This window comes from Macaca fascicularis, chromosome 10 (genome assembly GCF_037993035.2).
Source record: "Macaca fascicularis isolate 582-1 chromosome 10, T2T-MFA8v1.1".
Taxonomy (NCBI): Eukaryota; Metazoa; Chordata; class Mammalia; order Primates; family Cercopithecidae; genus Macaca; species Macaca fascicularis.
This window is the reverse complement of record NC_088384.1, coordinates 112,807,137-112,834,748: the sequence shown is the minus strand read 5'-3', so window position 1 is coordinate 112,834,748 and position 27,612 is coordinate 112,807,137. Positions and strand designations below refer to the sequence as shown.

The 27,612-nt window shown below is 45.9% G+C and overlaps 1 non-coding gene across 1 annotated transcript; it reads left to right on the top strand.

Annotated features, from left to right (window-relative positions):
- Window positions 1-7,703: 7,703 nt before the first annotated feature.
- LOC123567405 (U6 spliceosomal RNA) lies at window positions 7,704-7,810 on the top strand. The gene has a single exon (XR_006690314.1). It is a non-coding gene; the product is annotated as a U6 spliceosomal RNA (small nuclear RNA).
- The last annotated feature ends 19,802 nt before the right edge of the window (window positions 7,811-27,612 follow it).

The following is a 27,612-nucleotide window of genomic DNA, read 5'->3' as shown; positions in this document are numbered from 1 at the left end:
TTCATCCCAGCGGAGGTGCCCTGCAGGACTGTTCTTTGGGTCCACTCTAGAGCCACAGCTCCCTCTGGAACTCCCTTTCGGAGTTTTTGCTTTTAGTTAGAGTTAGAGGCTACTACAAGTTCTCTTAATAAATTTTTTTTTCAGCCAGGAACGGTGGCTCATGCCTGTAATCCCAGCACTTTGGGAAGCTGAGGTGGGCAGATCAGGAGTTTAAGGTCAGGAGTTTGAGACCATCCTGGCCAACATGGTGAAACCTCATCTCTACTAAAAATATAAAAATTAGCTGGGTGTGGTGGTATACAGCTGTAGTCCCAGCTACTCGGGAGGCCAAAGCAGGAGAATCACTTGAACCTGGGAGGCAGAAGTAGCAGTGAGCCAAGGTCATGCCCCTGCAGTCCAGCCTTAGCAACAGAGTGAGACTCTATCTTGAAAAAAAAAAAAAAAACAAAAATTCCTTTTTTGCTAGTGTATTGGTTTCCCATTGGTGCAGGAACAAATTACTACAAACTCTGTGGCTCAAAACAACACAAATGTATTGTCCTACAGTTCCGGAGGCCTGAAGGCCAAAATCAACCTTACTAGACTCAAGTCAAACATCAGTAGGACTGCGTTCTTGCTGAAAACAGTTGAGAGAATCTATTTCCTTGCCTTTCCCGGCTTCCAAAGGCCGCCTCCATTCCCTGGCTCCTGGCTCCTTCCTTGCCTCCAGCACATCTCCTACTCTGGACTCTGACCCTCCTGCCTCCCTTTCACAAGGACCTTTGTGATTACACGGGCACACCTTAATAATCCAGGATAATCTCCTCATCTCAAAATCCTTAACTTGATCATATCAGCAAAGTCCCTTTTACCAAGTAAGGTAAGATTCACAGGTTCTAGGAATGAGAGCATAGACATCTTTGGTGGGGGCGGGGGAGGCATTATTCAGCCTAGAAGAATCCATTTCTGTTGCTTGCAACTAAAGAATTCTGATTGATATGGCAAAAGTCACAAACCCAAACTCTAAAGATAGTGCATTTTGGCTGAATGCAGTCACATCTGTAATCCCAGCACTTTGGGAGGCTGAGATGGGCAGATTGCTTGAGCTCAGGAGTTTGAGACCAGCCCGGGCAACATGGTGACACCCTGTCTCTACAAAAAATACAAAAATTAGTTGAGCATGGTGGTTCACACCTGTGGTCCCAGCTACTCAAGAGGCTGAGGTGAGAGAATCACTTGAGCCCAGGTGGCAAAGGCTGCCGTGAACCATGATCATGCCACTGCACTCCTGCCTGGGCAACAAAGTGAGACCACTTCTCAAAAAAAATAAAATAAAATTATTTTTTATTTGAATTAGAAAGCCTTAGGACTGGCTTGAACCCCACAGTTCACTGAAGCCCTGAGACTCATTTTTGCCTGCCTGCCTAGTTGTTTAAGTTACCTGCCTAGCACTTGAGAGCACATTGGTTGCCATCCTCTAACAGGTGTGTAGCTACAGGTCCCAAAGATTAGCCCATATCACTACCCGAATGCTTTAGGACGTGGCAGGTGAATGTAGTGGGATCAGTGCCCCCCTGACAGCTCCAGCCAGACCCTCAGCTGAGCTTTGTAGGGGAAGCTATATCTGAACGGGAGGATGAAGGAAGAGGTGGAAGAAAGGAAGGAAGGGAGGGAGGGAGGGAGGGAGGGAGGCAGGGTAGATGAATGGATGGGTGGACAGACGGATAGAGGAGGATGGATGGATAATGGGATGGATGGATGGATAGATGGATGGATAGAAAGAAAAGATTATCCAGTAGTTACCAGAATGAGGCCCCAGAAGTAACAAAGCTATGGAAGAAAAAGCAAATACGACGTGTTTGTGTTATTCACAGGAGTAAAAGGAGGTGGCAACTTTGCTAGTTTGGTCTGTGTTTGAAACAAAAATCTTTTGAAAACAAAACCTCCAGTCAGTTTTGCTTCTGCAAAGCGAACAGGCTTATCACCTCATTACAAAGAAATCCATGTCATCCACTCTCGGCCTCCCGGGCCATTCAGAAGATCTGGTCCAATGAACCAAGAACTCAGATAGGAGAGCAGCAGCGGGAAGAGGACGGAACCAAACCCTCTCAAAAAGCTATAAAAAAACTCCAAGTTCAGGGAGGAAAAGTAATCATCCTGTAATTGACTGTTCACTAATGGAATCTATTAATTTATAGCCACAAAAGAATCAGCTAATTTGTGGTTAATGGTGTTTAAAAGATAAACAACATAGATTAAATCTATGGAGCCCAACCAGGGTTCACCGGAATCTGTCTGCACAGAACGCTCTGGATGGGGGAGAGATGAGCCCGGCCCCAGGCTGCGGTGGACAGTGGCACTCAGAGGTCTGCTGGGAGCAAAAAGAGATTTGGGTGGAAGAGGTAAGCCCATCCTCCAAGGTACCAAATGTAGTCCCAGAGGAGGCTTATTGACCCCGTGGGTTTCCTGTAAAATTGCAAGTCCTCTCCTCTCTGACACAACACCATCCCTGTGGGTCTCCCGCAGGGACCACCCACCCCACCACAGCAGCCTCCCCAACCTGCCACATTCCTTCCCACCTCTGGCCCTTGCACTTCCTGGACCTGTAGCTGGACTGCTTTTTTTTTTTTTTTTTTTTTCCTGGGAAAAATTATCCAGATTATGGAGAGCTAACTTATTGAATGTCCCCTTGGAGAAGAGGCCATACTAGGCATTTCAGATAACTGCATCTCAGAGATTCTTCAACATCCCCCATGAGACTGCTCCCATCCTATTCTCAGCCCCATTTTACTGGTCAGAAAACTGAGGGCTAGAAAGGTGAGGCAGCTGGCCCAAAGCTTCACTGTGCCTGTGGGGTGGGTCTGAGATTTGAATCCATGTCTTTCTGCTTCCAGAATCCGAGGGCTAGACCAGCATTTCCCAAACCTTACTGTTTTTGTTTTTGTTTTTGTTTTTTTTGAGATGGAGTCTTGCTCTGTCACCAAGGCTAGAGTGCAGTGGTGGGATCTCTGTTCACTGCAACCTCCGCCTCCTGGGTTCAAGTGATTCTCCTGCCTCAGCCTCCCGAGTAGCTGAGATTACAGGCATGCGCCACCATGCCCAGCTAATTTTTGTATTTTTAGTAGAGACAGGGTTTCACCATGTTGGCCAGGCTGGTCTCGAACTCCTGACCTCAAGCAATCTGCCTGTCTTGGCCTCCTAAGGTGCTGAGATTACAGCCGTGAGCAACTGCGCCTGGCCTTACTCATTCTCATAACAACATTTTTGCCATGTCTGCTACCACCTATATTTATGATATTTGTTTAAATGGATTCCCTCCCACTTTTATTTTTTGTTATTTTTAGTTTCATCCTGAACAATGTTATCCAGGTCTGATAAGTTAATAACACAGTTGCTTCTAACATAAATTTGGAATAAATACCTGACTACTAAGATAAACACGTGCCTGTATCCTGCCTTATAATCTTATAAACCTCAGTGGTTCAAGAATTATACACATTTTAACCATACATCCCAAAAAGCCACAATCACATGGTGTGTGTCCCACTCACCATAGCCTGCATGCACTATCAAATTCTATCCTCCATCAAACCTTTTCCTGATATAAGCCACCCTTGAAAATGCACTGAGCCAGGCGTGGTGGCTCACGCCTGTAATCCCAACACTTTGGTAGGCTGAGGCGGGCAAATCACGAGGTCAGGAGTTCAAGACCAGCCTGGCCAACATGGTGAAACCCTGTCTCTACTAAAAATACAAAAAATTAGCTGGGTGTGGTAGCGCATGCCTGTAATCCCAGTTACTGGGGAGGCTGATGCAGGAGAATCACTTGAACCCAGGAGGCAGAGGTTGCAGTGACCCAAGATCACGCCACTGCACTCCAGCCCAGGTAACAGTGTGAGACTCTGTCGAAAGAAAAGAAAGAAAAGAAAAGAAAAGAAAAGAAAAGGAAAGGAAAGGAAAGGAAAGGAAAGGAAAGGAAAGGAAAGGAAGAAAGAAAGAAAGAAAGAAAGAAAGAAAGAAAGAAGGAAAGAAAGAAAGAAAGAGAAAGAAGGAAGGAAGGAAGGAAGGAAAGAAAGAAAAAGAAAGAGAAAGAAAGAAAAAAGAAAGAAAGAAAGAAGGGAGGGAGGGAGGGAGAGAGAGAAAGAGAGAGAGAGAAGGAAAGAAGGAATGAAGGAGGGAGGGAGGGAGGGAAAGAAGAAAGAGAGAAAAAAAGAAAGAAAGAAAGAAAGAAAGAAAGAAAGAAAGAAAGAAAGAAAGAAAGAAAGAAAGAAAGAAAGAAAGAAAGAAAGAGAAAGAAGGAAGGAAAGAAAGAAAGAAAATGCATCAAAAACCCTCCTTTTTCCTGAACCCCTCCTTGACTCCTCCAGCCCCAAAGCGCCCCTCCCTTTGTTGACAGCTAGAAAATTCATGCCATGAGCAAGCCACAGAAAGACAGGATAAAAAACAGGATGTGGCTTTTGTTTCCTCAAGTAGACTGGAAGATCTTGGAGGATTAAAAAAAATGAAAGCAAAACAATTCCTATACCTTGAAGTCTAAGCTCTGGGAAACAGAGATGGACGCATACAGCAGGCGCTCAGTAAAGCCTGGGGAAAGGATGGATATGGACACAGTAGAGAGGGGGCCAGGCACCACTTTCATGGCTAGGTTGGGGCCGGCCTGAATCATCCTTCCTCCTTTGCTAGCAAGGCTCAAATCTCACCCGGGGGTGCTCCCTCCCTCCCCCAGCCCAGGGCTCCAGGATGGGCCTGGGACACGGCCTGGCCAGTCCATGCAGAACATCCCCCTAGCTATTCCCATTGGTTCAGAAAGAGGGTCTGTTACCCAAACCCGCCTGAGGGAGTCAGGCCCAGCACTTCCGTTCAAATGGATGGGGATGGAGCAGCTCTTTCTTGCCAGCTTGAACCTGGGAACCGTGGGCCTGGAAACACTGTCACCTTCCTGCTCCCACAGGGAGCCTGGGAGTTAGAACCCCTGTGGAAGAGGCAGAGACATAAGAAAGGGGAGGGCTTGGCAATGTGATTTGAGATCCTGGATCAAGACATTCCTGAAACAAGCTCTACCCTCGGATTTTTCAGACACACACTGTTTTCTTGGCGTAAGCCTTTTTGAGTTGGGTTTTCTGTTACTTGGGCCCAAAAACACCCTGGAGGAACCCTGGACTGGGAGCCAGGGAAGCAGACTCAATCGTATCTGGGGTCTAAATGACCCTAGTGAGTCACTTCATCTCACATGACCCTGCCTCAAAGAGGCCTTCCCTGACTATCCTTCAACAGTTTCCATCCCTCCCTACCCCTCACTTCCTTGTCCAGCCCCATCATTGCACAATATCACATTCTATATTCATGACCTTGTTTGCTAGTACTCTACCTCCCTCACTGCGGTGTCCTCAGAACTCAGAATAAGGCTGGCATGCACGGGCCTTCTGTAAACATTTGTTGCAGGATCCTGCCTCAGTTTCTGCAGTTGTAAAATGGGAGAGCGGTGCTGCATTGTCCCCAGTAGCCTTCCAACAGGGCTGCATTGACTTCATCCTTTCATTGCCGCCACCCAGGCCTCCAGGAACGTGGCGCAAGGTTTCACCCAAAGGCACTGGAGTGCCTCCCACAAAACCACCTTTCCCACAGAGTAGAAGATTTAATGATTTTCCTCCATTTCTTCCTCTGCCTACACAACCTCATTGACTAGGAAGTCCCCCTTGATGTCTAACCCAATATTTCATGCTGCAACCAAAGTCTATTTATGTGCATCTTTTCTGAGTTCTGGATTTCAGCAGCTGGAGTGTTGACTTCCAGACATTCCTGGCTAAGTAAGAACACAAAAGAACCAGTTTAAAGTGAGAAGAAACCCTGTGAGAAAATAAAAACTCCTTTACCTAGGAGATGCCCTCATTTTCTTCCCATGACCAGCTTCTGACTCGTCAGAAAGCTCTTTTCTTGTCTCCACACCTATGAACACAGCTCTTCCGGAGATGTGGGTACAAAAGAAAAGAGTAAAATAAATAAACTATCTGTTTAATCATTCTTATTGTCAAAACAACGGCTGAGCCAAAATACCCAGGCTCTGATTCATCAGAACTGACGTCCCTTCTAGGGAGGAGGCAGGAGGCAGGGAAGTAAGAATTTTTAAACCCGTTTTCCAGATGAACTCAGAGGAGGCTGAGACGTTCCAGAGCGCCAACCCCACAGTAAGCAAAAGACGCAAAACCACTTTCTCTGTGTGGTCAGGGATCTGTCTTCTCTTCATTTAAATAGGGCGGAATTCAGTGGCAGGGCGTGGTGGCTCACGCCTGTAATCCCAGCACTTTGGGAGGCTGAGGCAGGTGGATCACTTGAGGTCAGGAGTTCGAGACCAGCCTGGCCAACATGGTGAAACCCTGTCTCTACTAAAAATACAAAAAAATTAGCCGGGTGTGGTAGCGGTGCCTGTAATCCCAGCTACTCAGGAGCCTGCAGCAGGAGAATCACCTGAAACGGAAGGTGCAAGCTGCAATCAGCCGAGATTGCGCCACTGCACTCCAGCCTGGGCGACAGAGCAAGACTCCATCTAAAAAATAAATAAATAAAAATAAAAATAGGCCAGGTGTTGTGGCTCACGCCTGTAATCCCAGCACTTTGGGGAGGCTGAGGCAGGTGGATCACCTGAGGTCAAGAGTTCGAGACCAGCCTGGCCAACATGGTGAAATCCCGTCTCTACTAAAAATACAAAAATTAGCCAGGTGCGGTGGCAGGCACCTGTAGTCCCGACTACTTGGGAGGCTGAAGCAGGAGAATCGCTTGACTGTGGGAAGTGGAGGTTACAGTGAACTGAGATCGTGCCACCACACTCCAGCTTAGGTGATAGAGGGAGACTCCATCTCAAAAATAATAATAATGAAAATAAAAATAAAAATAAATGGGGCAGAATTCAAAGGAAGATACACACAGTACCTAGGATGCAGGTTTCATCATTCGTTCACTCATTCATTCATTTAAGAAAATGAAACGCCTCGACTGAGCACTTTCCTGTGCCCCAAGCTGGGTGTCTTCCCAAGTCACCTTGTACCCTCCCCACCCCTCTGGGGGAGGAAAGTCAGGAATCATCCATCCATTGACTGAGTCAGGAGGTGGAATGACCTAATTGTTGAAAATTTTGTTCCTAGTTTGTTCTTTGTCTTTTAATTTTATTTGTGGTGTTTCCTGACGTCCAAGGATTGTTAATGTTCATATGGTCAAATCTTTGTGTCTTTCCTTTGAGGACTCTGGCCTGAGATACCTAGAAAGGGCTCCCCGGGGAGTGATGTTTAGAGCCATATTTAAGGCCATATGTCATGAGCAGTTAGGGGTCCGAGGAGGCGATCCTGGCTCATTCTTTCATTTTACCAAGGAGGAAACTAGGCTCCATGGTGAGCAGGCAGCCCTGCCAGAGTCCAGGATGCTGTCCAGGGCTCTTTCTGCACATAATGAGTGGCTCAGAGACCCTTATAAAAATTAAGACAAGACGGAGGGCTCTCTACCTCCCAGGCTGCATTGCCGAGTAACTGACACAGCTTCTGTGAAGCCAGAGGCCATCTCATTCACCCTGTAAATTCCATGTCATCTGCTTCGCTCTGAATATTCCTTCAACTGTCCCGCTGTGGCTACGGGCCCTCAAACCTATTCCCCTGAAGGCCCTTCTAGGCTTGTGAAGGCAGACACCACCAGGGGAAACATGAAGAGTCACATAAGCTTCCAAAATTCCAGGGACTGCGCTCGCTCCGGCAGCACATACACTAGATTTGGAATGATACAGAGAAGATTAGCATGTCCCCTGCACAAGGATGACGTGCAAATCTGTGAAATGTTCCATAATTTTTTTAATAATAAAAAAATATAAATAAATTCCTGGACCAGTGAATGCATGGAAGCAGAGGGTAGAATGGTGATCGCCAGGGGGTGGTCAAAGGATACAAATTTTTAGTTACAGAGGAGGAATAAGTTCAAGTGATCTGTGGTACTGCATGGAGACTATAGTTAATAATAAGATTATTATTATTTTTATTTTTATTTATTTATTTATTTTTTTGAGACAGAGTTTCACTCTGTCACCCAGGCTGGAGTGCAATGGCGTGATCTCGGCTCACTGCAACATCCACCTCCTGGGGTCAGGTGATTCTCCTGCCTTAGCACCCTGAGTAGCTGGGATTACAGGCATGCGCCACCATGCCCGGTTAATTTTGTGTTTTTAGTAGAGACAGGGTTTCACCATGTTGGTCAGGCTGGTCTTGAACTCCTGATCTCAGGTGATCCTCCCACTTTGGTATCCCAAAGTGCTGGGATTACAGGTGTAAGCCATTGTGTCCGGTCAACAAGATATTCTCAAAAATCAGTAAGAGAGTAGATTTTAAGTGTTCTCACCACAAAGAATGATAAGTATGTGAGGTAATGCATATACTAATTAGTGTGAATTAGCCATGCTACCAGGTATACACATTTCAAAACATTATGTTGTATACAGTAAAAAAAATACAACTTGTATTCATTATAATTAATTTTTAAAACTCTTGGACATAAAAAACCATCACAAATACAATTAAAAGACATAAAACAATGAGGAAAAATATTTCCAACCTACATGACAAAGTATTTAGCCTCTTAAAATAGACAAAGCTGGTATAGAGTCATAAAAATGGCTAAAGAAAAATGACAGGCAAATCACAGAAATGGAAATAAAAGTGGGCAATGCATGCGGGAGAAATGTTTAGATTCATGAGGAATCAAGCAATGGAGGTGGAAACTGTAATTGTAATGACATCACTTCGTGTGTCTTTCAGAGTAGCAATATTTGAAAAGAATGGAAACCCACAGTGTTAGCCAAATGGAGAAATGGCGCGCTCACAACTGGAGGAAAGAAACCGATTCAGCTGTTCTGAGTTTTGGAATACATATTAAATTCCTTTAAAATGTGCATTTTTCTTATTTCTAGGGAATTATTTAGAAACTACGTATAAGGAAGGAAATGTATTTCCACATCATTTATATGGGAAACGCTGAAAGCGGCCTATAGGCTGAGCACTAAAGAACTGGTGAAATATTCTCCAGTACAGGCTTCGTGGTCATGATATGAAGCCGTGGAAGTGACTGATGCTTCATAAAAGATGATGACAACATGCAGTTAAAAAAAAAAAATCAGGGGCCGGGCGCGGTGGCTCAAGCCTGTAATCCCAGCACTTTGGGAGGCCGAGACGGGCGGATCACGAGGTCAGGAGATCGAGACCATCCTGGCGAACACGGTGAAACCCCGTCTGTACTAAAAAATACAAAAAAAAAAAACTAGCCGGGCGAGGTGGCGGGCGCCTGTAGTCCCAGCTACTCGGGAGGCTGAGGCAGGAGAATGGCGGGAACCTGGGAGGCGGAGCTTGCAGTGAGCTGAGATCTGGCCACTGCACTCCAGCCTGGGCGACAGAGCGAGACTCCATCTCAAAAAAAAAAAAAAAAAAAAAAAAAAAAAATCAGGTTAATAGGCCGGGAGCTGTGGCTCACGCCTGTAATCCCAGCACTTTGGGAGGCCAAGACGGGCAGATAGCTTGAGGTCAGGAGTTCGAGACCAGCCTGGCCAACATGGTAAAACTCCATCTCTACTGAAAATACAAAAATTAGCCAAGGGTGGTGGCGCACGCCTGTAATCCCAGCTACTCGGGAGACTGAGACACTCAAGAACCCTGGAGATGGAGGTTGCAGTGAGCCAGGATGGCACTACTGCACGCCAGCCTAGGCGACAGAGCGAGACTCCATCTGAAAAAAAAAAAAAACAAATAAAAAATCAGGTTACAAATCAATATGTATACATCATTCCATTTCTGAAACATACACACGTACATGAGTACAAGTACACAGAAAACAATCTGGAGGAATATTCACTAAATTGTTAACAGTGGTTTACTTCAGAGGTAGAATTATTTATGTTTTTTTTTTTTTTTTCTCTACATTTTCATTGATGCATCCCAGGACTGGAGAAGATAAGGAGGGGCTGGGGAGACAGACTCACATTCCTCTCGGAAATGTTATTTGTCATAAACTTTCTAGGCAAATATGATAGTATTTATCGAAAGTCTTAATATGTGTGAATCATTTCACCAGTAATTTTACTTCTAGGAATCTACCCTAAGGAAATAATCAGAGATGTGTGCAAAGACTCATGTACCAGGATATCCATTGTACAGTTATTTACAAGAGCAAAAAGTTGGAACCAGCCTAAATATCCAACAATAGAGAATTGTTTAAATACGTGTCAGTTTGCTTGTACAATGAAGTGTGATGCAGTCATTTAAGGTGATGCTGCATATTAGATGCCATGACAAAACATTCTTGATATAAAGAAAAAAAAGTTTAAAATGGCAATATGATAGAAATATTGTAAAGTACTATACACAATAAATGATGAATTCTTATGTACAAAAGGCTGAAAAGTAGCTGTCTGCTGTGATCATCACTGAGTGATAGGATTCTAGGTCATTTTTATTTTTTCTGTTTTTCTACACTTTGCAATTTTTTTCAGTACCAAAAAAAAAAAAAAACAGGTTACTGCCACAATATGATCTTTAAGAAAAAAAAATCTCAGGAACGTATAAACAAAAAGAAACTCATCATTCATCCCTGTAAATTCTCACTTCCACGCTAGACTGCTTGGTGATCACGATCGCGGAGCTACTTGGGGAGTCAAATGGCCGGGTTTATGATTCAAATATGTCCCCTCTAGACATCCTGTCTAGGTGCCAGCCAGACTCGGTCCTCCCCTCAAAGCTGCTCCCAGCCAATCCATAAGCTTCAGAGGACTGAGAAGAAAACAGACCTGTATTTATTTATTTATTTAGAGATGGATTCTCACTCTGCCGCCCAGGCTGGAGTACAGTAGTGCAATGTAGGCTCACTGCAACCTCCGCCCCCCAGGTTCAAGCGATTCCCCCACCTCAGCCTCCCGAGTAGCTGGGATTACAGGCGCCTGCCACCACGCCCGGCTAATTTTTTGTATTTTTAGTAAAGATGGGGTTTCGCCATGTTGGCCAGGCTGGTCTCGAACTCCAGACCTCGGATGGTCCACCAGCCTAAGCCTCCCACAGTGCTGGGATTACAGGTGTGAGCCACCATGCCAGGCCAAAAACTGACCTGTTTTTAATATTAGGGACAGAGGCCGGGCGCGGTGGCTCAAGCCTGTAATCCCAGCACTTTGGGAGGCTGAGACAGGCGGATCACGAAGTCAGGAGATCGAGACCATCCTGGCTAACACGGTGAAACCCTGTCTCTACTAAAAAATACAAAAAATTAGCCGGGCGTGGTGGTGGCTGCCTGTAGTCCCAGCTACTCAGGAGGCTGAGGCAGGAGAATGGCATGAACCTGGGAGGCGGAGCTTGCAGTGAGCTGAGATCCGGCCACTGCACTCCAGCCTGGGCGACAGAGCGAGACTCTGTCTTGAAAAAAAAAAAAAAAATTTGGGGGACAGAATCCTGTTGAGTCCAGCTGGCCGTGCTGCTCACACTTGCTCAATCATCTCTGTTGTGTAATGGTGAAGTATTCGCCGTATTCTCAGAAAGCTCATTGTCAGGACAGGACAAAAGTTTCTAAATATGTGTTCCGGGGCTCACCCCTTTTCTTGTGGGGAAAATCAACCCATTTGCTAAAGACAATTTAAAGTCATAGAAAGCCTGGAACTGTATCCCCGGTTGTCTGGATTTTTATCCCAGAGGCTCCTGGCTCAGACAGCTAAGATTTTCAAACCTAACTACTTCTCACTGCTAATGAGGACCAGAATGGGAGCAGGTTGCAAATGGAGAAGGTCCCAAACAGGGCATGAAATGAGTACCCAAGGCCACCCCCAGTCAAGGGGACCTGGAGGAGACACTGGGCAGGGACACAGGGCAGAGACCAGGGACGGGGCAGCTGGGGTATCCGCTAGAAGGAAGGAAAGCTCCTTGACAGCTACCTTAAATACTGGACATGGGGAGAGAATTCTGGCTCACCAGAGATGCACACATCTCTGATTATTTCCTTAGGGTAGATTCCTAGAAGTAAAATTACTGGTGAAATGATTCACACATATTAAGACTTTCGATAAGTACTATCATATTTGCCTAGTGGGGTTTTGGGGCCTTTCAAGACAGCTCCAGGGAATGTTTGTGTCTCCTTCCTTCTATTCCTCCCTTCCCCTTTCCTTTCCTCCCTTCTTTCTCTCTTTCCTTCCCTCCTTCTCTTTCTTTCTTTCCTCCCTCTCTCCTCCTCGCCTCTTTCCTTCCTTCTTTTCTTCCCTCCCTTTCTTTCTCCCTTCTTTTGTTCTTTCCTTCTTTCTTTCCTTCCTTTCTCCTTCCTTTTTTCCCTCCTTCCCTCCTTCCTTCTCTCCCTCCTTCTTTCTTCCTTCTCCCTCCCTCCCTCTCTGCTGTCCCTCCTTTATTCCTGCTCAGTAACTATCTACTGAGTACCCAGCACATGTCAAGCCCCTGCCCAGCCCCGCAGCTGCAGTGACAAGCAAACCCAGACAGACTCCGTTCCTCGTGGATGTCCAGTCTAGCACACTGCTGCCCAGTCAAAATATAATGTGAGCCCTGTAGGTCATCTGAAATCTTCTAGTAGCCGCAAATCAAATGATAAAAAAGAAACAGGCACACTGAATTTTATCCTCCGGTTTAGTTAACCCACTATATCCAAATATTATCACCTTGACATGTAGTCAATACTTTAAAATGATTTATGAAATATTTTATATTCATTTTTTCAGACTAAATCTTTGAAATCCAGTGTGTGTTCTATACTCACAGCACATCTCAGCTCAGTCCAGCCACATTTCAAGTGTTCAGTAGCCACTGGGGTCTAAGGCAGAGATTCTCAACCTGGATTCCATAATTTTAGTGTGGGCTGTGCTGTGCATTGTGGAAGATTCAGCAGCGACCCTGGACCCTTTCCTCTAGTTCCAGTAGCGTCCCCTCTCTCCAGATGCAACAACCACAAATGTCTCCAGACACAGCCAAATGTCCCCTGGAGGTGGGAGCAAAGTTGGCCCCTGTTGATCTAGTGGCCACTGCACTGGACAGCATGAGTCCAGCAAGCCAGGGAAGATGCAATTGAGCCACTGCATGCAAGGGTGAGTGCCAGGGAGGGGCCGCACCTCGAGGAAGAGTGACACCAGCCTGGCAGCTGACCGGACTGGCTCAGAGGAGGTTCCCAGAGGACTAGGCTTTAAGCTGAGACCTTTCTCAAGTCCAGCAACTACACGTCTCACAGAAGGCTAAGCTGGGATCTGGTGGCCCCAAGAGATTACATCCCGGCTCTGAGCTTCGGTTCACATCCCACCATATACTAGGGCTGCTGGGAGGCTCAAAGGCAATTTGGGATGTAAATATTATTAGTGCAGAATGAACGTGTGCTTCAAACAAGACATATTAGCGCTGCTGTTCTTCACTCCCTCTTCCATCAAAGCTCCGGGACCTCAGTCAAAAGAGGGCCACGGTGGGCTGCGCATGGTGCTCATGCCTGTCATCCCAGCACTTTGGGAGGCCGAGGTGGGTGGATCACTTGAGGTCAGGAGTTTGAGACCAGCCTGGCCGATATGGTGAACCCGTTTCTACTAAAAATACAAAATGTAGCTGCGCGTGGGGGCACGCACCTGTAATCCCAGCCACTCAGGAGGCTGAGGCATGAGAATCGCTTGAACCCAGGAGACAGAGAGTTTGTAGTGAGCTGAGATCACACCACTGCACCCCAGCCTGGGCGCCAGAGTGAGACTCAGATTCAAAATTAAAATTAAAAAAAAAAAAAAAAAAGGCCGGGCGCAGTGGCTCAAACCTGTAATCCCAGTACTTTGGGAGGCCGAGATGGGCGGATCACGAGGTCAGGAGATCAAGACCATGCTGGCGAACATGGTGAAACCCCGTCTCTACTAAAAAATACAAAAAACTAGCCGGGCGAGGTGGCGGGCGCCTGTAGTCCCAGCTACTCGGGAGGCTGAGGCAGGAGAATGGCGTGAACCCGGGAGGCGGAGCTTGCAGTGAGCTGAGATCCGGCCACTGCACTCCAGCCTGGGCGGCAGAGTGAGACTCCGTCTCAAAAAAAAAAAAAAAGAGGGCCAAGGAAGCACGGGGACAGACCCAGACTTGAGCCTCTCTAAGCCACTATTGCTTACTAGCTGTGTGACCTTGGGGAAGTTACTTAACCTCTCTGAGACTGTTGCCTCATCTGTGGTATGAGGCCAAAAAGAGTACCCCCTTCAGAAGTGTGTCGTAAAATTAAGAGAAGAAATGTATACAATGGGCTTCTTCTCAGAATACCCAACCCGTTATTTAATCAAGCTCAACCAGCACTGGCTTTGTGTTACTTAAGCTGGTATCCTACCCAGTCACTTACTGACCGATAACGGTACGCCACTGCTATTTTAGGCCCTCAGGGGTACAGATAGGGTTCCTAAAAACGGAAATTTACTTTGCAGAGGTAGATCAGACAATACGCAAGCGAGAGATAAATGCACCAAATAATTTCTAGTGGGGGTAAAGGTTATGAAGCAAATAAAACAGGGTCATGTGAGAGAAAGTGACCTCCTAGAAGAAGTGACCCCAGATCTGAGACAATGAGCAGGTAAGAAGCCCGCCTGGCGAAGATCTGGGAAAAGCTTCCCAGGTAGAGGAAGCAGAGAAGCAAAAGCCTTGAAGGGAGGCCAAGCCTGCCTTGTATCAAGACGGGAGGGGAGGGCAGCTGCAGCACAGTGTGTGGGGAGGGGAATGGTAGGAAACGAAGTGTGAGAGGTGGATGGGGCCAGCTCAGCAGGGCCCTACTAGCCACAGCTGACGTTTACTGAGTGTACACTGTGTGCCAGGTTTAAATGCATCCCTTCCCTTTATCTCCCGTGAATCCTGTGAAAAAGGCACTATCATTGTCCCCACTTTGCAGATGAGGAAACTGAGACCTGGAGAGATTTTAATGATCTTAATTGTTTCTTGGCCACAGTCACTCAAGGGGTCCCCCGTAGAGGATGGAAGAAAATAAGACTTGAATGTAGGCAGTCTGACTCCCGTGCTGGACTCCATGGTTAAAAATAAAAAACGGCACAACAGAAGCCACTGGAAGGTTCTCTGCCCTCCTCCAAGGCAGACACAGCTATTGATTTGCAGACCTGTGCAAGCGGGTGATGGCCCAGGCTGGCATCCCTGACCCTCCCTCCACATCCCCCAAAACCTGAGCCGGCCACCAGACAGAGGTTACACCCCAGGGACTGCCGGAGCCATGCCCTCAAAAGCTGAGGGGATGGAGACAAAAAGAAAGAATTTTTGTCGCTGAAGTTGGGTTTGAGAGTGCCCAGGGTCCTTGGCCTCCCTGTTTGAAAGGGCGAATTTGCTGGTGTCAGCTTGCAGGGTTTACACCCAGGGATTCCAAACCCAGAATCAGAGCCGAGAAAACCAGTAAGAGGCCCTGGTGAGCCCCCCGTGCTGGGCCTGCCCTTACCGCCTCCAGCAGAAAAGATAACAGAGTTGGTGGCTCTGGCTGACCAGAGGCAGCGCTTGGCAGAGGGACAAGGAAGCCTTACAGATTCTCTGCCTTCGCTGCTGCTCTGTTTAGACAAAGGCAAAGTCGCAGGCTGTTTTTAAAAAAGACAACAAAAAACAACAAACTCACACCTGTCAGAGCCTCTTGAGCCGGTTGGGTGCGTGCAGACTCCTGCGATGTGGCAGGCAGGAAGAGAGGGCGGTGTGACTTCCAGGAGAAAGCGGCAGAACAAAGGCCGACTGAAGACTGAAGCTGGGAGCCTGGAAGCTGGAGCAGGGGACCTGCACATCTGCCTGAGCACATCTCCAGGGCTTGCGGTCTCAGTTTGCCCATCTGCAGAAGGGGATAATAATAACAGTTGGTTAATACACCAGGGACTTTGCTTATGTTACTCCCTTTAACCTGGACAGCAGCTTCGCAAGGCAGTTTTATTTCATTTGCAGATGAGAAAATGGAATAGTCACAAATTTAAGGAAAGTCTCCACCCCCAGTTCATCTGACCCCAGAACTGTGCTCTTCAATTTCCCGACACCTACAAAATGCTCCAAAAACATCAAGAACGACAACCACGAGAATAACTAACACATACATAGTACTTTCAAGGAGCCAGGCACTCTAAATGCTTTTAAATCTTGCCACAACTCTGAATTAGGCACGATTATTATCCCGATTTTACAGATGGGGGAACTAAGGTGCAGATGGAAAATAAAATAATATTTCTTCATTTATTTTTTCATTTCCCCTTATAAGGAGCTTTTCTGGAACATTTTCTCTATTTACCACTCCCTCCACATGCAATTTTAATGTCACAGATATACAGTATATCTATTTATGTAGTGAATGTACACATAGGCTTTACACATATAAAGTAGGATTTTTAGGCTGGGCATGGTGGCTCACGCCTGTAATCCCAGCATTTTGGGAGCCAAGGCAGGTAGACTGCTTGAGCCTAAGAGTTTGAGACCAGCCTGGGCAACGTGGTGAAACCCCATTTCTACCAAAAAAAAAAAAAAGGTTTTTGCCACTGAAGAACCAATTTTTGCCCCTTTGGGGGAGATATCACCTTTATACGAGAATGCATGAACTCAAAGATTGCCAAGATCGGCCAGGTGTGGTGGCACTTTGGGAGGCCGAGGCAGGAGAATCATTGAAGGTCAGAAGTTCAACACCAGCCTGGTCAACATGGTAAAACCTCATCTCTACTAAAAATACAAAAATTAGCCAGGCGTGGTGGCGGGTGCCTGTAATCACAGCTACTCGGGAGGCTGAGGCACGAGAACAGCTTGAACCCCGGAGGCAGAGGCTGCAGTAAGCTGAGATTGCGCCACTGCACTCCAGCCTGGGGGACAGAGAGAGACTCTGTCTCAACAACAACAACAACAAAAATAGATTTCCAAGGTCAACCAAGTTTGCAAAAATCTCTTTTACACTCAGATTAACCACACACTTCAGCTTTCTAAAGAAGGGAGAAGAATGGGATAGCCTAACTTTCTGCAACTCAGTATTTCCCAGGCCTCCTGACCACGGAAACCTACTTCCAAGGAACAACTAGAAACATCCCAGTTGCAGACATTTGGTCACTTGCGACCAAACTCCAGCTGACACCTCAGTGTGATTATAACTCAATAAGATTTGAGCAAACCTACTGTGGACAGTTTTTGAGATAATGGAGGAAATTTGAACATGGTCTGGGTATTTTGTGATATTAAGAAATTATAATTGTTTTTGTTAAGTGTGCGAGTGTGATTATGGCTATTTGAAAAAAATATTTATATGTTCAGGATACACACTGAAGTATTCGGGGGCAAACTGATTCAGTATCTGGGATTTACTTTAAAATATTCTAGCCCCTCTACCCTCCTCATAGAGGAGAGAAGGAAATTTGAAAAAATAACATCGGAATGATCATTGCTGAAGCCTGAGTCGGTATTTGGGGGGTTCTTTGACTATACTCAAGTTTGAAATATCTCATTAATGAAAAAATTACATCCTGGGCAGCAGAGCGAGACTCCGTCTCAAAAAAAAATTAAAAATAAAATAAATGAACAAGAAAGAAAAAAAGAATAAAAGAAAAAATGCAGTCTTCTGAGAAGGCAATTATTTCCTGCTGATGGAAAAGAGGAGAAAGCAGAACTGCTCATTCATTGATTTATTCATCAAATTCTGATTAAGCACCTGCCATTGTTCAGCATGAGCCTTGAGTGCTGGGCTCATGGGAGCAGACAGGACTTTGGTCTTCTTGCCCTGGAGCAGCTCCCAGCACCGCCCAGGCCAGATGACCAGGAGGAAATTATTCCAGGCTTGTGCAGTTCACAGAGGACAGAGGCACTGGGACCCTCGACGTGAGTTTCTCCCTTCCCAGGCCCATTTGAAAGGGAAGGGCTTTGATTGGATCAGCTACATCCAGGGCCCACCTCATTGCCAACCAAAGGGAAACTCTGCCCCCATGATCCAATCACCTTCCACCAGGTCCCGCCTCCAACACTGGGAATTACAAATAACCTTCATGCTCCGGCCATGTCAGTAAGGCATTTCCACTTCCTCTTCACCTTCTGCCATGGTTGAAAGTTTCCTAAGGCCTCCCCAACCACAGATCCAAACCATATCAACGTTCAATTCCAGTACTTGGTCAGATAGATGGGATGGTCTTTACCAAGTATGAAATCCTTGGAAACAGATTAAGTCCCTTCAGTTTGCCCCCGAACTAAAACACAAGATGACGGGAAGGCCCTGTGAGTACTAGGTATGGTAAGCAGAATTCTAAGACAGCCCCAAGATGCCCTCCCCTTGTGGCTCACGTCCTGGATAACCGCCTCCCCTTGGTGTGGGCAGGGCCTTGAATACGATGTCACTCGTGTGATGATGTGATTATGTTCTAGGGCAAAGATGAAGAGATTCTGTCGTGTAACTAAGGTACTGTAGGAACCGCCTTTGAGTTCATCAAAGGGAGATGATCCTGAGTGAGCTGACCTCATCAGATGAGCCTTTCCTTTTTTCTTTTTTCTTTTTTTGAGATGGAGTCTTGCTGTGTCACCAGGCTGGAGTACAGTGGCAAGATCTCAGCTCCCTGCAACCTCTACCTGCTGGGTTCAAGCCATTCTCCTGCCTCAGCTTCCCGAGTAGCTGGGACTACAGGCGCACCCCACCATGCCCAGCTACTTTTCATATTTTTAGTAGACACAGGGTTTCACCATGTTGGTCAGGATGGTCTCGATCTCCTGACCTCGTGATCCTCCCACCTCAGTCTCCCAAAATACTGGGATTACAGGTGCGAGGCACCACGCCTGGCCCAGGTGAGCCTTTTCAAAGAGGCTCTAGAGATCAGAGAAGTAAGAAGGGCAAGGTTCATAGCAGCAGCCATGCTTCTGCTATCCTGGAAGATCCTCCAAGCCTCCGTGAGTTCTGCAGCTGCAACAAAATGAACTTTGCCAGTAACCACATCTGCTTGGGAGAGGACCCTGGGCCTCCAGAAGAGACCCTAGCCTCAGTCAACATCTTGACTGAGGCCTTGTGAGACCCAGATTCAGAAGAATCAAGATCTATGACCATTTTAGGCAAAGAGAGAAACTTCGAGAATTGCTGAGGACTAGTGAACCTTGTTTTGCTTTTTTTAAAAAAATACTAAAACCCCACTTCAGCAATATTTAGTTGTCATTTAAATCAAGCTGGTATTATTAAGGGGTTGATGAACTGAGGTGTCACTCACAATTACTGTGAAGCTGTGCCTGGAATCCTTTGCCACGAAAGCAGTGAGATCATAAATGTGAAATAATCAACGGTGTTGTTTTAAGCCACTGAGTTTGTGTGGTTATTTGTGAGGCAGCAATGGAAAACAAGCACACCAATCATCACTACCATTTTTCAAGGCTCACTCTGTATGAAGCATCATGAATAAGGACTTTTTTTTTTTTTTTCTTTTTTCCTTTCTTTGAGACAGGATCTCACTCTGTTGCCCAGGCTGGCGTGCAATGGTACAATCTTGGCTCATGCACCCTCCACCTCCTGGGCTCAAGCAATCCTCCCACCTCAGTTTCGCAAGTAACTGGGACCACAGGTGCACACCACCACACCCGGCTAATATTTTCATTTTTTGTAGAGATGGGGTTTCGCCATATTGCCCAAGCTGGTCTTGAACTCCTGGGCTCGTGGGAATCCTCCTACCTGCTAAAGTGCTGGGATTGCAGGCGTGAGCCACCATGCCCAGCCAGCTAAGGACTTTTATGTACTATATCTCAGGTCATGTTCTCAGTAACCGAAGTAGGTTCTAATGATATTCCTATTTCACAGATAGGAAAACGGAGACCCAGAGAAGTCACATAGGCTGCTCACGGCTAGTTGGTGACAGAGACAAAATTTAACTCCAAGTGGCCTACCCCCAGAGCCTGCCCCAGGTACTGGAACTTGCAATATTTTTAAGTACATATGAAAGCATTGACATGAACGTTTTGGAAAGGGTGCATGTTACACATTAGTAACCTGGATGGTGAGACGAGAAGAGAATGTTTTACTTTTATGCTTTTTCTATAATTTCTAATTTATTTTACAGTTAGTGCTATATTTTAACAATCAGAAAAAGAAAGAAAAATACTTTGTATCCAGTGATGATCTCTAAGTGATGAAATTACAGGCCTCTTTTACAATTTTTCCTTTCATCTCAATTTTCTACCGTATCTACAACAGATGTGTTGCTTGTATAATTTTTTTTTTTTTTTTTTTGAGACGGAGTCTTGCTCTGTTGCCCAGGCTGGAGTGCAGTGGCGCGACCTCGGCTCACTGCAAGCTCCGCCTCCCGGGTTCACGCCATTCTCCTGCCTCAGCCTCCCGAGCAGCTGGGACTACAGGTGCCCGCCACCACATCTGGCTAATTTTTTTGTCTTTTTTAGTAGAGACAGGGTTTCACCGGGTTAGCCAGGATGGTCTCGATCTCCTGACCTCGTGATCCGCCCGCCTCAGCCTCCCAAAGTGCTGGGATTACAGGCGTGAGCCACCACGCCCGGATGCTTGTATAATTTTTTAAAAGCTCAAGTCGAGAAAACAAGGGAATGTATTTCAGAAAGTGAAAGCAAAAAAAGAGAGAAGTGACAAGAGGCCTGGGCCCAAACATTCTGAGGAGAAAGGGCCAGGGTCTTGTTCTAATGAAAGCAAATTTGCTGGCAAACTTGAAATGCGGCTTCAGATCTCCCGGAAGAGGTAGCTGTCTGAGCCTCCCAGCAGCTGGCTTTTATTAAACATTTGCAGCTTCTTCTGCAAACGTTGTCACCTGAAACTTTGTTATTTTAATTGGTAGCTATTCCTGTGGGCTCTTGTTTGAAGGAAAGCTGCTAAGAAATCCAGCTCCAGGCATTTCTTCGAGGTAGGGAAAGGCAAGGAGAGGCGAGCTCACTGACCCCCAGGAGCACACTTTGGATAGAGATTACACTTGGTTTTAATGGCACCATTAATTAACAAGGGCTCGTGTGCCAGACTCTATCGAGGCACTTCCTTTTGTGGCTCTCATTTTATCTTTCCACGTCTCTATGAGGTGAGTCCTAGCATTATTTTCATTTTACAGATGAAGAAGTTGAGGTTTAAGGAGATCAAGTAATAATAATACCCTATTTCATTAAATCTAAGGCATACTCTAATTTAGTATGCCACTATGAAAAAAAAAACAACCACCACCTAGCGATCAGTGTGTTGCAAGATGCACCCTATTACAGAGCTGCTAAAAGATGTATCTAAAACACCCACGGTTCGATGCAATGTGGTATTCTGAAATGGACCCTGAACAGGAAAAACAGCCACTAATGGGAAAACTGGTGACATTCAAATAAACAGCTTAGCTAATAGTACTGTGCGAATGTGCGCGTGTCCGCTTTGATACAAATACCATGGATATGTAAAACGTTAATACTAGGAGAAGCTAGCTGTGAGAAGGATATAAGGGAAATCTCTGTTCTAGATTTGCAACTTTTTCCATCATATTATTATTCAAAAATAAATTTTCCAAGTAAAGAAATTCCAAAGGTAAAAGTTTATTTTTTTAAATGATAAAATATGGCAAGCGCTAGCTAACATTGATACAGTACTCACCAGGTGCAGGCACTAGTGTGGTATTGACAAAAGCAATGAAACATTGATCAACGGAACAGAATGGAGAGTTCAGAAAGGGACACATACATTTAATGTCAGGTGATTTTCAATAATAGTGTCAAAGCAATTCAATGCAGAAAGGAAAGTCTTTCAACAAATGGTGCTGGAACAGCTGGACATCCATACACAAAAAATGAACTTCAACCCATATTTCAACATTTTTTTTTAAGTTGAAATCAATGATAGACCTCAGTGTAAAAATTAAAACTATAGGCCAGGCACAGTGGCTCATGCCAGTAATCCCAGCACTTTGGGAGGCTGAGGTGGGTGGATCACCTGAGGTCAGGAGTTTGAGACCAGCCTGGTTAACATGATGAAACCCCATCTCCACTAAAAATACGAAAAATTAGCCAGGCATGGTGGCGGGTGCCTGTAATCCCAGCTACTCAGGAGGCTGAGGTAGGAGAATCGCTTGAACCCAGGAGGTGGAGGTTGCAATGAGCGGAGATCGCACCACTGCACTCCAGCCTGGGCAACAACAGCAAAACTCCATCTCAATAAATAAATAAGTAAATAAAACTTCTAGAAGAAAACATAGGAGAAAATCTTCATAACTTTGGATTAGGCACAGGTTTTTTTAAGATAGAACACAAAAAGCATAAATTGTAAAGAAGAAACTGATAAATTGGACTTTAATCAAAACGAAAAACTTCTATTCTTCAAGAGACACTGTTACAAAAATGAAAAGACAAGTCACAGACTGTGAAAATATATTTGCAAAACACATATCCGATAGAGGACTGGAATGGAGAATATATAAATAACCCTCACAAGACAGTAATAAGAAAACAAATAACTCGGCTGGGCGCGGTGGCTCACACCTGTCATCCCAGCACTTTGGGAGGCCGAGGTGGGCAGATCATGAGGTCAGGACATCGAGACCGTCCTGGCTAACACGGTGAAAACCCCACCTCTACTAAAAATTAAAAACAAAAAATTAGCCGGGTGTGGTGGCGGGCGCCTGTAGTCCCAGCTACTCTGGACGCTGAGGCAGGAGAATGGCGTGAACCCAGGAGGCGGAGCTTGCAGTGAGCCGAGATCGGCCACTGCACTCCAGCCTGGGCGACAGAGCGAGACTCCATCTCAAAAAAAAAATAATAATAATAACTCAATTAAAAATGGGCAAAATTGGCCGGGCGCGGTGGCTCAAGCCTGTAATCCCAGCACTTTGGGAGGCCGAGACGGGTGGATCACGAGGTCAGGAGATCGAGACCATCCTGGCTAACACGGTGAAACCCCGTCTCTACTAAAAAAATACAAAACAATTAGCCGGGCGAGGTGGCGGGCGCCTGTAGTCCCAGCTACTCGGGAGGCGGAGGCAGGAGAATGGCGTGAACCCGGGAGGCGGAGCTTGCAGTGAGCCGAGATCGCGCCACTGCACTCCAGCCTGGGCGACAGAGTGAGACTCCGTCTCAAAAAAAAAAAAAAAAAAAAAAAAAAAAAAAAAAAAAGGGCAAAATATTTGAACCAACACCTTGTTAAAGCGAACGAAATATAGCCTGGGAAGGACTCCATACTTCTATATTTGAGTCCTTACGGATGAACCATAACCTAATTTAATAAGTAGACGAGATTGAAAACCTAATGTAGGAGTAGGCTCCTGTAACAATTGCTGAGTCTTGGCAACGCCAGCAGCCATGCTTCAGCCACCCTTACACTGCCGAGTGTTCAAACTGTTCAAATAAGGCGAACGAGCTGTAAGCAATGCAGCTGTTTCTGTACCTCACTTCTGATTTCCGTATGCCATTTCTTTTTCTTTTTTTTTTTTTCTTTTGGCTATAAATTGGGTCTGACCACGAGGCACCCCGGAGTCTCTCTGAGTCTGCTGTGATTCTGGGGGCTGCCCAATTCGCAAATCGTTCGTCGCTCAGACTCCTTTAAATCTAATTCGGCTGAAGTTTTTCTTTTAACAACCTTACCGAATAATACATATGGATGGCCAATAAGCTAATGGGAAGATGCTCGACATTATTAGTGATTAGGAAACTGCCACTTGAAACCACAGAAAGATACCACTACATACCAGAATATGCCTAAACCAACAAAACATTCCCCTCCGAAAAAAGACACCTGACAATCCCAAGTGCTGGTGAAGAAAAAAAAAAAAAAAAAAAAAAACTGGAGCCCCTGAAGACCGCATGCAGGGTGCGGAATTGCCCAGGCACTTTGGAAAACATCCTAGATATACCTTAGATATTTATCCAAGATAAACAGAAACAGATGTTCATATAAAAACCTGTCTGTGAATGTTTAGAGTAGCTTAATTCATAATTGCCAAAAACTGGAAACAAACCAAATGTCCATCATCAGATGAATGGTTGAACTGTGGTATACCTACGCAGTGCAAAGCTATTCAACAATACAAAACCAGCACACCGCGGCATGCAAGAATTTCCAGTGCATTGTACTGCGCAAAAGGGGCCAGACTCAAAAGGCTGCCTCCTGACTGATTCCACTTATGTGACCTGCCGGAGAAAGCAAAACTGTAGGGACAGAAAAAAGACCACTAGTTGCCATGGGCTGAGGCTAGGGGTGGTGACTGACTAAAAAGCAACACAGGGAATTTTAGAGGGGGGATGGAAATGTTCTATAGCTTGATTGTGACCATGGTCACACAATGGCATGTGTTGCAAAATTCACAGAACTGTACAACTAAAAAGGGTTAATTTTATTGTATATAGGTTAAACCTCAATAAAACTGACTTTAGAAGAAGAATCAGCCTTTGACCAGGCGCAGCGGCTTATGCCTGTAATCCCAGGACTTTGGGAGGCCTAGGCGGGCCCATTACCTTAGGTCAGGAGTTCGAGACTAGCCTGGCCAACATGGTGAAACCCTCTCTACTAAAAATACAAAATTAGCCAGGCATAGTGGTGGACACCTCTAATCCCAGCTACTCAGGAGACTTAGGCAGGAGAATCGTTTGAACCTGCAAGGTGGAGGTTGCAGTGAGCCAAGATCGCACCACTGCACTACAGCCTAGGTGACAAGAGTGAAACTCTGTGAAAGAGAGAAAGAGAGAAAGAGAAAGAGAGAGGAAGGAAGGAAGGAAGGAAGGAAGGAAGGAAGGAAGGAAGGAAGGAAGGAAGGAAGGAAGGAAGGAAGGAAGGCAGGCAGGCAGGCAGGGAGAAAGAATCAGCCCCAAGTAAGTTCATGCCCACAATTTTGTGTTATTTAGTTCATATAATTTTTTTCAGTAAATTTGAAATCATTATCATCTAAAAATCTGATCTCATCTAAAAAAAATTTTTGTTTTGAGTCTTGCTCTGTTGTCCAGGTTGGAATGCAATGGTGCAATCTTGGCTCTCTGCAACCTCCGCCTCCCGGGTTCAAACGGTTCTCCTGCCTCAGCCTCCCGAGTAGCTGGGATTATAGGTGCCCACCACCATGCCTGGCTACTTTTGTATTTTTAGTGGAGACCGAGTTTCACCATGTTGGTAAAGCTGGTCTCCATCTCCTGACCTCAGGTGATCCACTCCCCTCGGTCTCCCAAAGTGCTGGGATTACAGGCATGAGCCACTGTGCCTGGCCAATCTCATCTAAAATTAGGTATATCCACTTTTCATTAAAAATAAAAAGCTCTCATAACATTAGGCTTCTCTTTTTTATGCAGAATTAGCTGGTTCTCATTGGCAGCCACCGACAGACAGGGCATGAGCTCTCCACTTTGCTCCAGTCCCCACCACTCCCTATTACCTCTCTGCCTCTGAAACCTCCCTCATGCATGTGAGGACATCCGCCTGTAGGCATGTTACTTTCTGACTCCTGCTCTAAACCATTACACATAGTGATGTCTAACAGGTTACAAAAGGGTCTTCAGAAAATGATGAACAAAAACTCTGTGGCAGAGACTGCTGGATGCCTTCACATTATTTAGTCTCCTTCCTCTTCTCTAATAGAAATCCTAAATTTTTGAATCCTGAGATGAGTTCAGCCAAAGGTCTACATTTCTGCAATTCCTTTGCAATGTGCATGGCAATCTGTGCATAAGTAGAAGGCAGTGGGTGGGGCGCCCATGAGAGTTCTTTAAGGCGTTGACTCAGTTGGGAGGTGGGCCCTTTTGCCACTCCCCACTCCTAATTCTTTTTGGCTGGAATACAAATATGATGGCTGGAGCACCAGCAGCCATCTTAGGACTGAAGAAAAAGGCCAAAGGAAACAGCCACCTCAGCACTGGCACCACTGAGCCTCTGAGTGCCACTGACTGCCCTTCTCTGGCATCGTGTGAGAAAATAAACCCTAGCAATAATTGACTCTAATTTCTACCTGATGCATTATTAAGATTAATGGTATTTGCATGTTCCAAGCATGATACTAAGGTTTTCCACATAATAACTCATTTAATCTCTACCACAATACCACCATGTTAGGTGCCCCTGTTGACTCATTTCACAGAATAGGCAACCAAGGCACAGAGCCCAACATCACACAGCTAAGGAAGAGCTTGCACTGGCAGTTTACTCAGGCTCTCTGCATCCAGGGCTTATGCTCAGGTTAGATAGGAAAAGTGGGTGCTGCTAAGGGGCAGGTGAGCAGGTTCCCACGCTAGGTCTCCCAATAACCTGCACCTCATCACATACCCTCTCAGTGTCCCCCTTTGTAAATGGGGCTGATCTTCCAGGCTCTGGTACCCATAGACGGTTATGAGGCTCCTCTGAGTCCTCAAATTTCAACAGCTTTTAAAAACACCAAGTGTTGTGCAAATAGAAAGCATTACTTTCTTTCTTTCTTTCTTTTTTCAGATGGAGTCTCATTCTGTCACCCAGGCTGGAGTGCTGTGGTGCCATCCTTGCTCACTGCAACCTCCATCTCCCAGGTTTAATCGATTCTCCTGCCTCAGCCTCCTGAGTAGCTTACAGGTGCCCACCACCATGCCCAGCTACTTTTTGTATTTTTACTAGACAGGAGGTTTCACCATGTTGGCCAGGCTGGTCTTCAACTCCTGACCTCAAGTGATCCACCTGCCTTGGCCTTCCAAAGTGCTGGGATTATAAGCATGAGCCACTGCACCCAGCAAGAATTACTCTTCTTTTTTTTTTTTCTTTGAGATGGAGTCTCACTGTGTCACCCAGAGTGGAATGCAGTGGCACGATCTTGGCTCACTACAACCTCCACCTCCTGGGTTCAAGCAATTCTTCTCTCTCCCGAGTAGCTGGGACTACAGGCGCTTTCCACCACACCTGGCTAATGCATTACTCTTCTTAAACCTTATGAATCCCAACAGAGCTGTAAAACTCTTTTCCTGCCATGCCGGGTACCAGTGTCTCCTGAGGGACGGTCCACATTCTCTGTCAAACACACTTGCTCCTGGAAACTCCAGTTCTGCCAAACTAAACATCCAGGAGAAGACTTTGGGCCTACAGAATTTCCTGCATAAGGCCCGTAACAGGCACTTGATAAATCTCTGTGGTTGACAATCTAAGGTCCTGACTCCCAAGTTGCAGCTCTGCCAACCAAGCCCGGCTGCCAAGCACAATATTCCTGTGCTCTGAAGGGCGGGGGCTCCACCAGCACGTGCTCACCTCTCTCCAAAGAGGATGTCTGTAATTTCAGCTGGTCTGCATCTCCCTCCTCTGGGAACAGCATCTCAGTCTTAAACCTGTGCCTTAGGGAAGCCACTCCATCCTCATCCTCCTGTGCATCTATTCAAGTAGGAATCAAGTCCCTGCTCCAGGGCTGGCACATGGCATAAGTGTGGCCAATCAGTGTATTCCACCACAGGTCACAGTGATTGGTTCAGGGATGGACATGTGGCCAAAGTCAGCCCAATGATAATCAGCCCTGGGTTGCTTTTGTTTTGTTTTGTTGTTTTTTTGCTATTTTGGAAATGATAAATTTCTTTCTGCTGAGGTTGCTAAACTGGTAGTCATACATCCTGAACTGCTCAGGGCTGCCACAGAAGGGAAAAAAAAAAGTGCCTGAGGAAGTAACCAACCAGTAGAAAGCAGAGAGGAATAATGGGAGAGGCAGGGGAGAGAGAGAGAATGGCAGGCCAAGTCCCGTGGACATTGTTTAAATCCCTA